Below are 14,883 nucleotides of genomic sequence, written 5' to 3' on the forward strand. Positions count from 1 at the left end.
GAAGAGTAGTAGTAAAGCAACCACTCCAGCCCCTGTCCGGGAACCTGTCGGATCCAGTGCATGGAGTAGCTGCCAAGATCGAAGCCGCTGGTTTTACAGGTCAGTGTCAGGGAGCCTCCGGGACGCCCGGTCTCTGCCTCTGGCTGAGTCAACACAACCTCCGACTGGACACCTGTAAAAATAGATCAAAGGATTAATTTTGGTGACATGATTGCTGACTCTGGAACATTCCAGAGACAGACTAACATTTTGATACAGTGACAATGAGGAATTGGACAATAAAAAATACGACTTACCGGATAAGAAACTCAACAACAAACTGAGAGAAATCGCCGACCTCATCTTTCTGGTGATTTGGGGGAAATGGTTGTGTCAGGAACTCAGTGAACAAACCAGCTCCCGGACTGTTGGATTCCGGTCCCAGTGAGCGGCATTTAAATACCCGGCAGAAGGGGGCGGCTTTCCAGGCGCCGCCTGTTGATTCCCTGCTGGAGGCGGCGACTGGATCCAGGTCCCACCTTCCACACCCCAACAGAATGGACTCCCAGATTTACAATAGGTTAATATTAAAATGGACATTTTATCAGCGTCGGGATATTTGTTTGGCTGAATATGTTCAATGTATTGTCTCCATAATTGCTGATGGTGATATTGCAGTTCATCATTTCTTTATTTAAAAATCTAATTCCATTGTAAATATGGTGTTTTTATTACCACGCCCCCAAGAAGAACACAAATCTAAAAATGATTAAATAACATTTTGGGAAAATAAAGAGACCGTCAGTCTGTGTTGCAACAATTCCGGGTCTCTGTCACATTACAAAAATAAAGCATCATTTATCAGAAGAATTGTTGTCGATTTCTGTAACTGAATGCGGAGTATGAACAAAGTGATTCTATTTACAGTGCGGATGGCTATCACTGGACATTTTGGGTTTGGAGATGAGAAGAAACTCTCACACAATACAATGTTTCTCCTTATATTTGTCAAACTGCCCCAATCTCGAAGACAGCCCTTTGAAAATACTGAGAATCCCGCCCTCCTGATAATTAAATAGTGAGTTGACAGAGAATCATAAATTTAACATCGACTTTTGACAGAGAAGTTAATGAATGAACGGACACGGAGATCATTAAAGTTCTCCTTCAGCATCCAAATCATTGCAGCTCACTCTATTGGCCACCGGCTGTCGAACATTCTCTGGTATTGGGAACACAAGATATCAGGTCTTTGCTGCACATTGCACAATATCACAAGAATAAATGTTTTATCTTCCATTGAATCAGGTTATGACCTGATCATTTCTCCGCTCATTGGCAGCTATGATTGGAACTCTTCAATAATGGATATCTGATTATACTGTACAATAGAACACGGTGTAAATCAGGTACAAGAGACGCTGCTGTTTAAATAGGGTGCAAAACTTTCAGAATATTCCAGGAATCCCTGTTGTTCATGTCAGTTTGATGATGTTCTTTTAATATTATTTCGATGCATTTTTGCCATTGCTCTGATCTCAATTGACTGGGGAATTGGAACCATCAACATCTCTCTCGCATTTCATGAAGTGGTTAATAAACAGACTTTAATTATTGGAATGACATTTACTTGGAAGTTATACAAATGAAAAAACATCTGGTCACTTTACTGTTTTGCGATGCTATTTACTCACATAATGAACCGGACATTGAATGAAAATATTTGATTAGAATGATTACTATTTAAAATGTGTCTTTCTTGTGGGAATGACTTGGCGTTTATTGGTAGGAATGTCTTGGCGTTTATTGGTAGGGGGATTGAATTTAGGAGTCGTAGCGTTATGTTGCAACTGTACACAACTCTGGTGCGGCCGCACTTGGAGTACTGTGTGCAGTTCTGGTCCCCACATTACAGGAAGGATGTGGAGGCTTTGGAGAGGGTGCAGAGGAGGTTTACCAGGATGTTGCCTGGTATGGAGGGGAGATCCTATGAGGAGAGGCTGAGGGATTTGGGATTGTTTTCGCTGGAAAGGCGGCGGCTAAGAGGGGATCTTATTGAAACATATAAGATGATTAGAGGTTTAGATAGGGTGGATAGTGATAGCCTTTTTCCTCTGATGGAGAAATCCAGCACGAGGGGGCATGGCTTTAAATTGAGGGGGGGTAGTTATAGAACCGATGTCAGGGGTAGGTTCTTTACCCAGAGGGTGGTGAGGGATTGGAATGCCCTGCCAGCATCAGTAGTAAATGCGCCTAGTTTGGGGGCGTTTAAGAGATCCGTAGATAGGTTCATGGACGAAAAGAAATTGGTTTAGGTTGGAGGGTCACAGTTTTTTTTTTTAACTGGTCGGTGCAACATCGTGGGCCGAAGGGCCTGTTCTGCGCTGTAATGTTCTATGTTCTATGTTCTATGTTCTATTTACTGTTCAAATGGCTGAATCCCATTTTGTCCATTCAGGTTCACGCTAATCTGTCCCACACAGTATTTGGCAGCAATCCAGCCTGCTGTCAAATGCTCAAAGTTATTGACAGGAAGCATCTGGGGGTGTTTGTGCAGTAGATCTGCTTCCTCAGTACTGACCGCTTGGCTGCAAGCCAACTTCAAACCCTTCACATTGTCAATGAGCCCTATTTATAAAGAAATCTACCCAGCAACAGTACTGGAGGCAATTTAATGTTTTAAGTTGTAAGTCTATATGGATTTTACCCATCTCTCAAGAAAGACAATTTATGCAGCTTCTCTGACACCCTGTTAGCAACAATGATGATTTTTCCAGCACATCAGGATATTGTCATGGATGGATCGAAAGAATTACAGGCAGACTGAGAGATGACTCAGGGAGACGATACATGTTGTAATACATGAACATGTATGTTTGTGTATTCTTTCCCTATCTCGTTCCATGAGATGTTTGAGTTGGTGGAACGACGAGCACATTATGCCTGTCCCAAATGCCCTTGAACTGAATGGTTTTCTATGCCACTTCTGAAGAGTCAGCCATTTTGTGTCCGTCTGGAGTCACATTCTTGTGAGTCCAGGTAGCGATGGCAGATTTCCCTCATTGGGGGATCAGAGAGGGTTCTATGGTCGCCATTAGAATGTATTCCATATTTATTAATTGAATTCAAATTCCACCAGCTGCAATGCTCCGATTTAAATCCCTGTCCCTGTCCCATCATTGTCCTGGGCCTCTGGGTCACTGGGCCAATTAAATTAATATTACGTCACCATCTGCGCAAACAATAAATGAATGACTGTCTTGATGCAGGAATTAATGACAGTTGAATGAATGATAGTTGGATGAATCGCAGTTGGATGCCTGAATATTTTGATTGAGGAATCAGTGAATGGATTGATGGATGTGTTGCGAGATGGCATTGAAAAATGCTGTTCTACATTCCCATATTTGTGCTTGATTATTTCATAAATTGAATCAGCTCCTTTATTCCATTTGTGTCAGTCTAATACCTTCAACTCTTCCAGAGTCTCTGGGTGAAATCCATCCCGAGTTTATCGGGAGTTAGCAAGCTAATCCTCACGAAGAGAAGGACGAGATATTCCTGCCGCTCGGATGGTTCATTTCTCTGCTGATGCTGAATCTTCATATCCAAGATAAAAAGAGTGAACATGATTAGGTTGAGGAGGGAGGATTGTAATATTTGAAACATGTGGTTCTTTGACGTACAGCAAATCACTCAACATGCCCTCACCTAAATTAGTGAAGGTAACAGGGTGAAAAGTAAATAAGGTACCAACAGAAATATTGTGAGACTCACTGGACAATAACAATTGTTACATTACTTCCCAAAACAGTGTAATACTGAATCGGGATTTAAAGATTCAGTAACTTCACATGAGGTACAGGTAGTTTCATTTATATCATCACTTTGAAAATCATCACACACTCTAGCTATGTATCAGGACATTCTGTGTGATGATGAGGTGATTACTTGTCAATGAAGAACAGAGGCTGCTGGGTCGCTGTTCATTATGCACGGTCTGAATTAATTTCATTCCCCACTGAATTCTGGGACAGATTATATTCCTTGGTGACAAAAAGGCCAACATGATGCCAATAAATGTTAATATCAATACATCCTACGAAGCAAATTACAATTGTATGTTGTATAGAATGAAATACTGAAAACAAACAGAAAATGCTGGAAAATCGCAGCAGGTCTGACAGCTTCTGTGGAGACAGAATGGAGCCAACGTTTCGTGTCTGGATGGCGCTTCGACAGAGTATTCCTGATGCGTTGGAGAGATCATCATTGTTTCTAACAAGGTGTCAGAGAAGCTGCATCACTTTCCTGTGAGATGGGAATAGTTTAAGTAGTTACTGTTTAATGATATACACTATGTCGACCCGCACACAAGTTACACCAATTCAGATATCGATCCCAAATATCATATTCAACTTCTCCATCCTAACTAACCTAATCAACGCCTCAATCACTAACTATATTCTAAAAAAAACTTCCTAATCCCTATCCAACCGTATCATTTCCCAATTTCATCATCCACTTCAATTTCCTCCAAATAAAAATTGGTCATCCTGACTCAAAATGTTGGCTCTATTCTCTCTCCCCAGATGCTGTCAGACCTGTTGAGATTTTCCAGAATTTATTGTTTTTGTTTCAGTTTCCAGAATCCGTAGTAGTTTGCTTTTATCAAAATGCTGAATATAATTGGTGAAATAATTGTTTATCTGTATGACTTGATGATAATTGATGAAGTGGAATAACCCCGCCTGGAAATACCGCCCCCCCCCCTCCCCAAGACACTCATCAACCCCACTTGAACATATATTACCATTCCTATACTGTCGCTGGGTCGGAATCCATGAGCACCCTCCCGAACAGCACTATGGGAGTACCTACTCTGCAGGTTTTGCAGCGGTTCAACAAGGCAGGTCACCACCACTTTACTGAATGCAATTAGCAATGGGGAACAAATGCTGGCCAAGAAAGTGTCGCCCACCTCCCATAAAGGAATGTTAAATATACTAATCTTTATGAATGAATGAGAACTGGTGAATGCATTTTTAAAAATTGTGAATGGATGGTCGTTGGTGAAAATAATTACTATTCTTCTGAACATTTATGACATTCTCCTTATCTGCTGGAAGATTTAAGGTTTGACGTTTATTTATTAATGTCACAAGTAGGCTTACATTAACACTTCAATGAAGTTACTGCGAAAATCCCCGAGTCGCCACGTTGCGGCGTCTGTTCGGGTACACCGAGGGAGAATTTAGCCTGGCCAGTGCACCCTACCTGCATGCATTTTCGGACTGTGGGAGGAGCACCCAGAGGAAATCCACGCATACACGGGAAGAATGTGCAGATACCGCACAGACACCGACCCAAGCCGGGAACCAAACCTGTGGCCCTGGCACTGTGAGGCAACAGAGCTAACCACTGTGCCATCCTGGCACCCACCATTCCACAAGAGATGCATGATTCAAATTCATCACACTTTTTGCAAAGTAAGCCAATGGAAGAGACTGCTCCAGCTACAGACATATCTCAGTCATGGCATCACGGGAAAGATCTTTGCTAGGGTCACACTTGAAATACATCATCTACTTGCAGACCGGGTGTTCCTGATGTGCAGTGTAGTGATTGTGTTGGAAGATTTACTCCAGCCAACAACTTCTCCATGTTCCATATGTCCATATCTTTAACGTACTTTGGTCAATCTCGCTAAGACATTCAACACCGTCAGCACGGCAAGGACTATAGGATTTTGGTGATAACTGGCTCTACACCAAAATATCCATTCATGATACAAAAACGATAACAAACTATGACAAATGGTAGCTTAATGGGCAGCACTTGTGGCAGAACTCACCTTTCAAAAATTGTCCTCTTCAATCATCAGAAAAGGTGACATATGTAAAAGAAGCCAATCTGAATTGGATGTATTGTAAATGGAAGGATGCAAGTGATCATTTTGAAATTAATTTCTGTCAAACATGATATATTTCACAAAACACACGCAAACCAAGATGCCCAATTTTTGTTCCGCCAGGATCACTCGATTCCAGAAATGATTTAAAATGAGTCCAAATATAGACACAAATTTTAAATTAAAAGGTGAAGAGAGGTTGCGTGCCCTTGACATCGACGCAACATTTGACCGTTTGTCGCATCAAGGAGCCCGAGCGAAACTGCAGTTAATGGGAATCAGGGGGAAACAGTCCACTGGCTGGAACACAAAGGAAGATGGTTGTGGTTCTTAATGGTCAGTCCTCTCAGTCACACGGCTTTGCAGGAACTCTTCAGGTTAGTGACAAAGCCCCAAGCTTCAGCCATCATCAAAGTTCATATGTGGGATGTTCACTGATGATTGAACAAAGTTCAGCACCAGTTCCGACTCCTCAGGTACTGACACAGTCTGTGTCCATATGAAGCAAGACTTAGAAAACATTCAGTCTTGGGCTATTGAGTGACAAGTAACATTAATGCCACACAAGTGGCAGGCAATGACCCTCTCCAGTAAGGGAGATTCCAACCATCTCCCCTTGACACTAAGTAGCATTACTAGCGCAGAATCCCTCACTATCAACATCCTGGGCATTATACTTCGTGAAAATCTGAACTGGAACAGGCATTTAAATCATGTGGCTACAAGAGCAGGTCAGATGCCAGGAGTTCTTCGGCGAACAGCTCACCTCCTGAATTTCCAAACCCTATCCATCATCTACCAGGCAAAAGGCAGGAATATGAACAAAGAACAGTACAGCACATGAACAGGCCCTTCTGCCCACCAAGTCTGTTCCAACATAAATGATTGAATATTCTCTACTTGCCTAACTTGTGCCACTCAAAAAGCTCAATGCCATTCTGGAGAAAGTAGCTGTCTCGAAGAACACCCCACCCACCAGCTTCCCAAAGCTTGCCAACATATTCTCAAAGGAAATTATGATTTGGCAACAAATGTTGACTGTCAGTGACGTCAGAATCCCATGAAGTAATGTTAAAAATCTCATATCTCTGCTTATATTCAACTCACCTCTGACTCTGTCCGGGTTACACTAGGTTCTGCCTGGATCACATTCCAGGAGGTCCTATCTACGTTTTTTTGCTGCACTCGGCTCAATATCAGCTGTTCATGTACAGGCCCTGTTAATATTATAATTTCTAAGTTACGGTTGCACTTAGCCATGTCTCTGCTAATCTGACAAGAGGCCGTGTCTTAATTCTTACTGCCTCAGAACATTTATCTCTGTGTACTAAACTGGAAATACTGTCTTCATGCATTACCCATGGTTCTGTCACAGTTATTTTGCTAGTCGTTCATTAGATTTTAATAATCCAAGTCCTTTTTAAGTTAATGCTGCACCAGTCCATGTATTTGGTTATTTAAGACTATGTCTTGTCTCAGTTTTATTGTACTTTGCAATACCTCCTAATTGCTGCATTGTCCGAATCTCAGTGTGCATCAGTCTAGTTCCTTTATCAACAACTACTACGAATGAAGTGGGCTCTGTCTAAGTTTATATCAGTCAAGGTACTATATCAGTAATTATCACTAACACACTGGACTTTGTTTCAGTTTAAACCTGTCTCAGTCCTGTATCATAAATTATTACTAATGCACTTGGCTCCATCGCAGTTCATATAAATCTCGGTCCAGTATCATTAATTACTCGGCGCTGTCTCAGTTCATGTCGCATCAGCTCCTATATCAGTAAAACTGCGCTAGACACTGTCTCAGTTTTCTTTTCCTTGGCAATGTCATTTTTTAAAATGTTTCTTTCATGCGATGTGGCTGTCATTGGAATTTGGCATTTGACCATCCCCACATGGCACTCGGCACTAACTCATTTCTATTTTGTTGGATCTGGCCCCTGTTTATATTAAAACACAGTCTGGTTCTGTTAATACTCTGCTAGATCGAAATTCAGTTTATATTGCACGAGACATTCTCTCTGGATACGTAATATTTGATACCGACCCTGTATACATTTCACTCGACTGTGTCAGTGTTATTCCTGCACTTAACTATAGCTGTTTGAATTATGTCTGTATTACTACATGGTTCTGCGAGAAGAAGAGATAATATGTTGGGATAAAAACATTGTTATCAGGCAGGATCCAGAAACGGGCAGTATTGGATCGACAGCATTTGGTTGGTGCAGTCTTGGAGGGCCGATAGGCCTTTCCCTGTGCGGTGATTTTCTTTGTTTTTTTGTTCTTTATTGACAACGCATGCTACACCGGGCTTGGTATCCATTTTCAATGCAGTCAGCAGAAGTACATTTCAGATATCGCTTCTTCTTTTCCCGTGCCCAAAAACTCATAAAGTTTGCAGAGAATTGTATTCCCCCAACCACTTCCCTCATTACTGGCATTGCCCAGTGCAGTTAAAAACTGAGACCATGTCCAATACAATATAAACGTGGACAGGGTCAATTGCAGAAATAAGACTGCATCTAGTTTAATGCAAATAGAGATAGGTCTATATTAATATAAACAGAGACAACGTCTCGCTTAATATGAACAGAAACATGGTAACGTATAATATAACGTATAACAGCGTCTAATTTAGTATAAACAGATACAACATCCAGTTTCATATGAGTAGAGACAGGCAATATAATATTGTACGTGCAATATAAAAATAGTTAGGGTCCAGTGAAAAATCAACAAAGGCATGGCTTCATAATATAAGCTGACAGAGGGTAAATTTACTGTAATATAAAGAGACTGGTTCAACCCCATGAAATTTGTAGAGACGGCCGACTATCCCATCAAAAGCTTACAGGACAGGAGTAACGTGGTTTTAGCTGAAGAATGCAAAGTTCCCTCTGCATTGCCATATTAAACCCTCCCAAGGCAGGAATAGCATGAGTTACATACAAAGTGAATCTCGCTCTATACTATCCAAATCAAACATTCCCAGAACAGTATACTGTCTAGAAAGAGAGTGAAACTCCCTCTACAAAGTCTGCTCAAACAAAATGAAGGCAGAAAGAGCAGTAACTCTCTTCTACGTAAAACCTCTTCTGCACTCTTCCTTCAGAGATTCGGGAGGCAGATTTAAATTAGTGTTAGGTACAGGAAAAGAGCTGTCTACACAGTGCCATAAAACACACCCAGGTCAGGTACAGCAGAGATGAGATACGGATTAAATCTTCCTTGACAAAGTCATATCAAACATTCAAAAGGAAGGTACAGTGAGTTTAGATGCAGAGTAAATATTCCAAAGACAGGGACAGCAGCGGTTAAATATGGGGACAGATCCTTTGGTACTGCCACATTGAATCCTTATCACCAGGTACAGCCGAGGTTAGATACAGAGGAAAATGTATCAAATATACCAAGATCAAAGAATGCTCAAGAGATCTTTTAGAGTCAAGCTCTTTCACAGATTCCAATTCATTGAATTAAATTCTTTTAGAAGTCTATAACTTTGGCTGAGAGAACACATTGGGTAGACATTGACTTCATGTTGTGGAGTGAAGGTGACGAACCATTGTGGGGAGATCAGACACTGAAACAGACAGGAGAAAGACAGAGAGATGAAACAGGAAATTTCAATGAATACATTTGCCGTGTCATTATATTTCGGGATCAGAGGGATGTTTTCCTAATTCTGGACATAGATATCATCATGACGTTTTTCCTCATGTAATTTAAAATCATAGCTTTCAATAATATTGAAAAACAATCGTTACTGGAATCCGTTGATTGATTTGCATGTTTGTCTCTATTTCTGTGCTGTGTTGGTGGGGAAATATTTGTTGTGTTTTTGTCAGTCAACAATCTAATCTGGGATTTCTATTTCTGTATTTATTTACATAAACACCTCACTGTTTACAATGAAATGTTCATGGCAGCAAAACCATAAACCGTCACTTATTGATCTGTTTCAAATCAAAATAGCGTTTATTTTAAGAATATTAACAGTTGATTCAAAATTAATAGAAACTTTTTGAACATTCATTACACAAGATACAAAGTGGCAAAGATTAGTGGGAAAATAGAGCATTTGGAAATCTTTAAAGGTCAACAGAAAGCCACGAAGAAAGCTATAAGGAAAAGTAAGATGGATGATGAAAGTAAACTAGCTTAGAATATAAAAACAGATATCAAATGTTTCTACAAATATATAAAGCAAAAAGAAAGAGTGGCTAAAGTAAACATTGGTCCTTTAGAGGATAACAAGGGGGATGTAATAACTGGAAATGAAGAAATTCAGAGATTTTGAACATATAGTCATTGGAATTCAGAAGAGTGTCGGGAGAATCTTATAGAAGCATATAAGATTAGGAAGGGAATTAATAAGATAGAAGTGGGGAAGTTGTTTCCACTGGCAGGTGAAACCAGAACTAGGGGGCATAGCCTCAAAATAAGGAGGAGAAGATTTAGCACTCAGTTGAGGAGGAAATTATTCACACAAAGGATTGTGAATCTGTGGAATTCCCTGCCCAGTGAAGCAGTGGAGGCTACCTCATTGAATGTTTTTAAGGCAAGGAAAAATACATTTCTGAACAGTAAAGTAATTAAGGGTTATGGTGTGCAGGCTGATAAGTGGAGCCGAGTCCACAAAAAGGTAGGCCATGATCTTATTCAATGGTGGAACAGGATCGAGGTGCCAGTTGGCCTACTTCAGCTCCTAGTTCTTACATTCCTAAGATACAACAAACACTGTCCAGGGACCTGTCTGACCCAGACACCCAGTTGCTGCCATGGGTAAAGCCACGCAATGGCTTTCCAGGTCAGTCTCAGGGAGCCTCAGGGACGCCCGGTTTCTGCCTCTGGCTGAGCCAACACAATGTCTGATTAGACACTTTTACAAATATGAAAGAAAAACATGTAAAAACAATGCCACGCACCCCGGACATACTCTCTCGCCTTTTTCCATCGCGATGATGCAAAAGCTTGAGGACATTTATAAACCGAGTCAAAAACAGTTTCTTTCCTGCTGCATTCAGACTTTTGAATGGACCAACCTCGCATTAAGTTGATCTTTTTCTACACCCTAGCTATGACTGTAACATTACATTCTATACTCTCTCCCTTTCTTCCCTATGTACAGTATGCTCTGTCTATATAGTGAACACGAAACAATAACTTTCACTGTGTAGTAATATGTGTGATAATAATAAATCAAATGAAATCAAATAAAATTTATCAAAAATACCGAGGATTACTCCCGGTGAATTGATTGCTGACACTGGAACATTCCAGAAACAGATTAATACTGAGGCAGTAAGATTGAGATCCATTGTAATGTCTCTGCAAGTCCAAGGGGTGAAATTGCATTTGATTATCTGTTATATAAAAGAAACAATTTCATTGTAAATTAAATACCTTCATTTCTGCACCTCTTCACAAGGGAATAGACATAAACAAGGTGACATTATCTTATCAGGGTAAAGACGTCAGTCAGATTTGCAATAATTCTGTGTCTCTAACACATTGCAGCAAAATAATAATTCATTAAAGGAATTATTAACGATTTATGGAACTACATGCTGGGATGATTGTATTTCAGGTGTGGATAGCTATCCGTGTAATTTGGGACTGGATATAAGCAAAAAGGGAAGCAATGGCTTCGTGTTATTATCGCTATACAATTAATCCACAAACTCAACTAATGTTCTCAGGATCTGGCTTCGAATCCCGCCACGGCAGATGGTGGAATTTAAATTCAAGGAAAACGTCTGGACTTAGGAATCTACTTATGACCATGATATCGTTGCCGATTGTCTTCAGTAATGTCCTTTCGAGAAGGAAATCTGCAGTCCTTGCCTGGCTGGCCTACATGTCATTCCAGAGCCACAGCAATGTGGTTGGCTCTCAACTGCCCTCGGACAAGGAGTGGGCAATAAATGCTGACCATCCAGCGGCATCCATGTCCATAGAATCCCTACAGAGCAGAAGGAGGCCATTTGGCCCATTAGGCCTGCACCGACAACATTCCCACTCAGGCCCTATCCCCATCACCCCACGTATATTCGCTGCTAATTCCCTTGGCATCATGGAAGAATTTATCATCGCCAATCAACCTAAGCGTCACATCTTCGGACCATGTGAGTAAATAGGCTGACAATTGGAGGACGTGCAGACTCCACACAGACAGAGACTCCACGCAGATCCAAACCGGGAATTGAATCCGGGTCCCTTGCGTTGTGCGGCAGCAGTGCTAACAACTATGCCACCGTGCCGTCCATGAATGAATTGAAAAAAGAAACTCCTCATATGATACAATGTTACACCTCATATTTCCCCAACAGCTCCTTAACCCTGTGAAAATTAACAGTGAAAGAAACATGGTTGACTTATAATTAATTGAGTTGACAGAGATACATAAAATTGAAATCGATTTTGACAGAGAAATTAATGAATCAGAACCAACACGGCGATCAGGAAAGTTCTCCTTCAGCATCCCAATCATTACAGCTCATTTTATTGGCCACCGCTGTCTAACATTCATTCGTCGTGGGAACACAGGATATCAGGACTTTGCGGCATTTTGCACAATATCACAAGAGTAAATGTTTTATCTTCCACTGAACCAGGTTATGAACTGGTCATTTCTTCACTCATTGGCAGCTATGAGAGGGACTGTTAAATAATCGAAATCAGGTTATGCTGCACAACAGAACATGGTGCCAATCACGTATAATTGACGTTGTCTTTTTAAAGAGGTGTAGAACACTGAGAATATTCCAGGAATCCGCGCTGTTCAAGGCAGTTATATGACTTTCTTTTACTTTTAATTATTTTAATTTTGGGCCATTACACAGATCTCGTTGGACTGAGGGATTGGGGACATCAAAATCTCTTTCGTGCACTTCATGAAGTTGCTCACAACGTGGATTTAATTGTTGGAACGACATTTATTTGGAAGTTATACAAATGAAATAGCACCTAGCCAATTTGCTAGTTTCCGATACTGTTTAATCACATAATGAACAGTGCATTCATTTAAAATATTTGCTGAGAATACCACTTAAAACGTGTCTTTCTTGTGGGAATCAAACATTTATTATATAACTGGCTAAATCCCATTTTATTCTTACAGATTCACGTTAATCTGTCCCACGCAGTATTTGGCAGCAGTCCAACCTGCTGCCAAATACCCGAAGATACTTACAGGAAGCATCTGAGGGTGTTTGTTCAGAAACTCAAAGATCTGTTTCCTCAGCACTGAGCGCTTGGCTGCAAGCCAACTTCAAACTCTTAGCATTGTCAATGGGGCCTATTTATAAACAAATCTGCCCAGCAACAGTACTGGAGGCAAGTTAATTATTGTTTAAGTTGTAAACCTATATGAATGCTTCCCATTTCTTTGGAAAAGAAAGTTTCCAGCTTCTCTGGCGCCTTGTTAGCAACAATGATGATCTCTCCAACACAACAAAATACCGTGAACGATGGATAAAAATAAACACAGGCAGATTGTGAGAGTTGATTCAGAGAGGTGATACATTTTATAATACATAAACATGTATGCTTGTGTTTTATTTCACTTTTTTCTTCCATGGGACGTGGGAGTCTCTGGAAAGACCAACATTTGTTTCCTGTGCTTAATTTATTTTGAACTGAGTGGTGTGTTAGGACATTTCAGAAGGCATTGCCCAGTTACGCATACTGCTGTCCGTCTGGAGTCACACCCTGGTGAGACTAAGTATGGATGGCAGATTTCCTTGACTGGGGAATCAGAGTGGTTAATCTGGTCGCTGCAAATATGAATCCAGATTTATTGATTGAATTCAAATTCCACCAGCTGCCATGGTCGGATTTAATCTCGTGTTCACACATCACTGGCCTGGGCCTCTGGATTACTGCTCCACTGGCATTAATATTACGCCACCATCGACACAAGAAATAAATAAATGCTTGTGTTGATGCAGGGGTGAACGATAGTTGGATGCCTGAATGTTTTCATCGAGAAATCAGTGAATGGACTGATGGATGTGATGATAGCTGGTCCTGACATTTGTTGTTCCACATACGCACACTTGTGTTTTACTACTTCAAAAATCGAGGCTGGTCCTTTATTACAATTGTGTCAGTCCACAACCTTTAATCCTTCCAGATTTTCTGGGTGAATTCCATCCCAGGGATATGCGGAACAAATGAATTGAACGTCACTAAGAGTAGTCTGATTTCCCCCCCTGCTGATGGTGAATCTCCAAATGCAAGATGGAAAGAGGGAACATGATTAGGTTGATTAGGGAAGATTGTAATATTTGGAACATGTGGCCTTCCTAGTGCAACAAAATCACTCAACAGATCATCACCCAATTTAGTGAAGATAATACGCTAAAAAATAAACGATGTGGCAACTACAATATTGTGAAACTCACTGGACAGCTTGAAGTTTTAAATTACTTGCCAGAACTTTTAAAAATGAATCGGGATTTTAAGCGTCTATAAATTCACATTACATACAGATACTTTCAGTTCTACAGTCATTTTTAAAATGGTCACACACTCCAGTTATATATCAGGAGTTTCTGTGTGATGATGAGGTCATTACTTGTTAATAAAGCGCAGAGGCTGCTGGGTAGCTGCTACTATTTGGCTGATTTAATTCAATTTCCCGCTGAATTCTGGGGCAGATTTGTTTCTTTCGTGACAGAAAGGCCAATGTTATCTCAATACATTTGAATCTGCAGTTTCATAAACTGCAATTATATTTGCATCAAATAAAATACTGACAATAATTGGTGAAATATTAATTTATTTTTGTGAATTGAAGGTTATTGGTAATATTGACGCCAGGCAATGATCATCTCCAAAAAGGGAGAACCTACCCATTGCCCCTTGTCACTCAATGATATTATGATACTGAATCACCCACTATAAACATCGGCGGGGTTACCATTGGCTAATAAGAACATAAGAACATAAGAAATAGGAGCAGGAGTAGGCCATCTAGCC

Source organism: Mustelus asterias, unplaced genomic scaffold (genome assembly GCF_964213995.1).
Source record: "Mustelus asterias unplaced genomic scaffold, sMusAst1.hap1.1 HAP1_SCAFFOLD_1058, whole genome shotgun sequence".
NCBI classification, from domain to species: domain Eukaryota; kingdom Metazoa; phylum Chordata; class Chondrichthyes; order Carcharhiniformes; family Triakidae; genus Mustelus; species Mustelus asterias.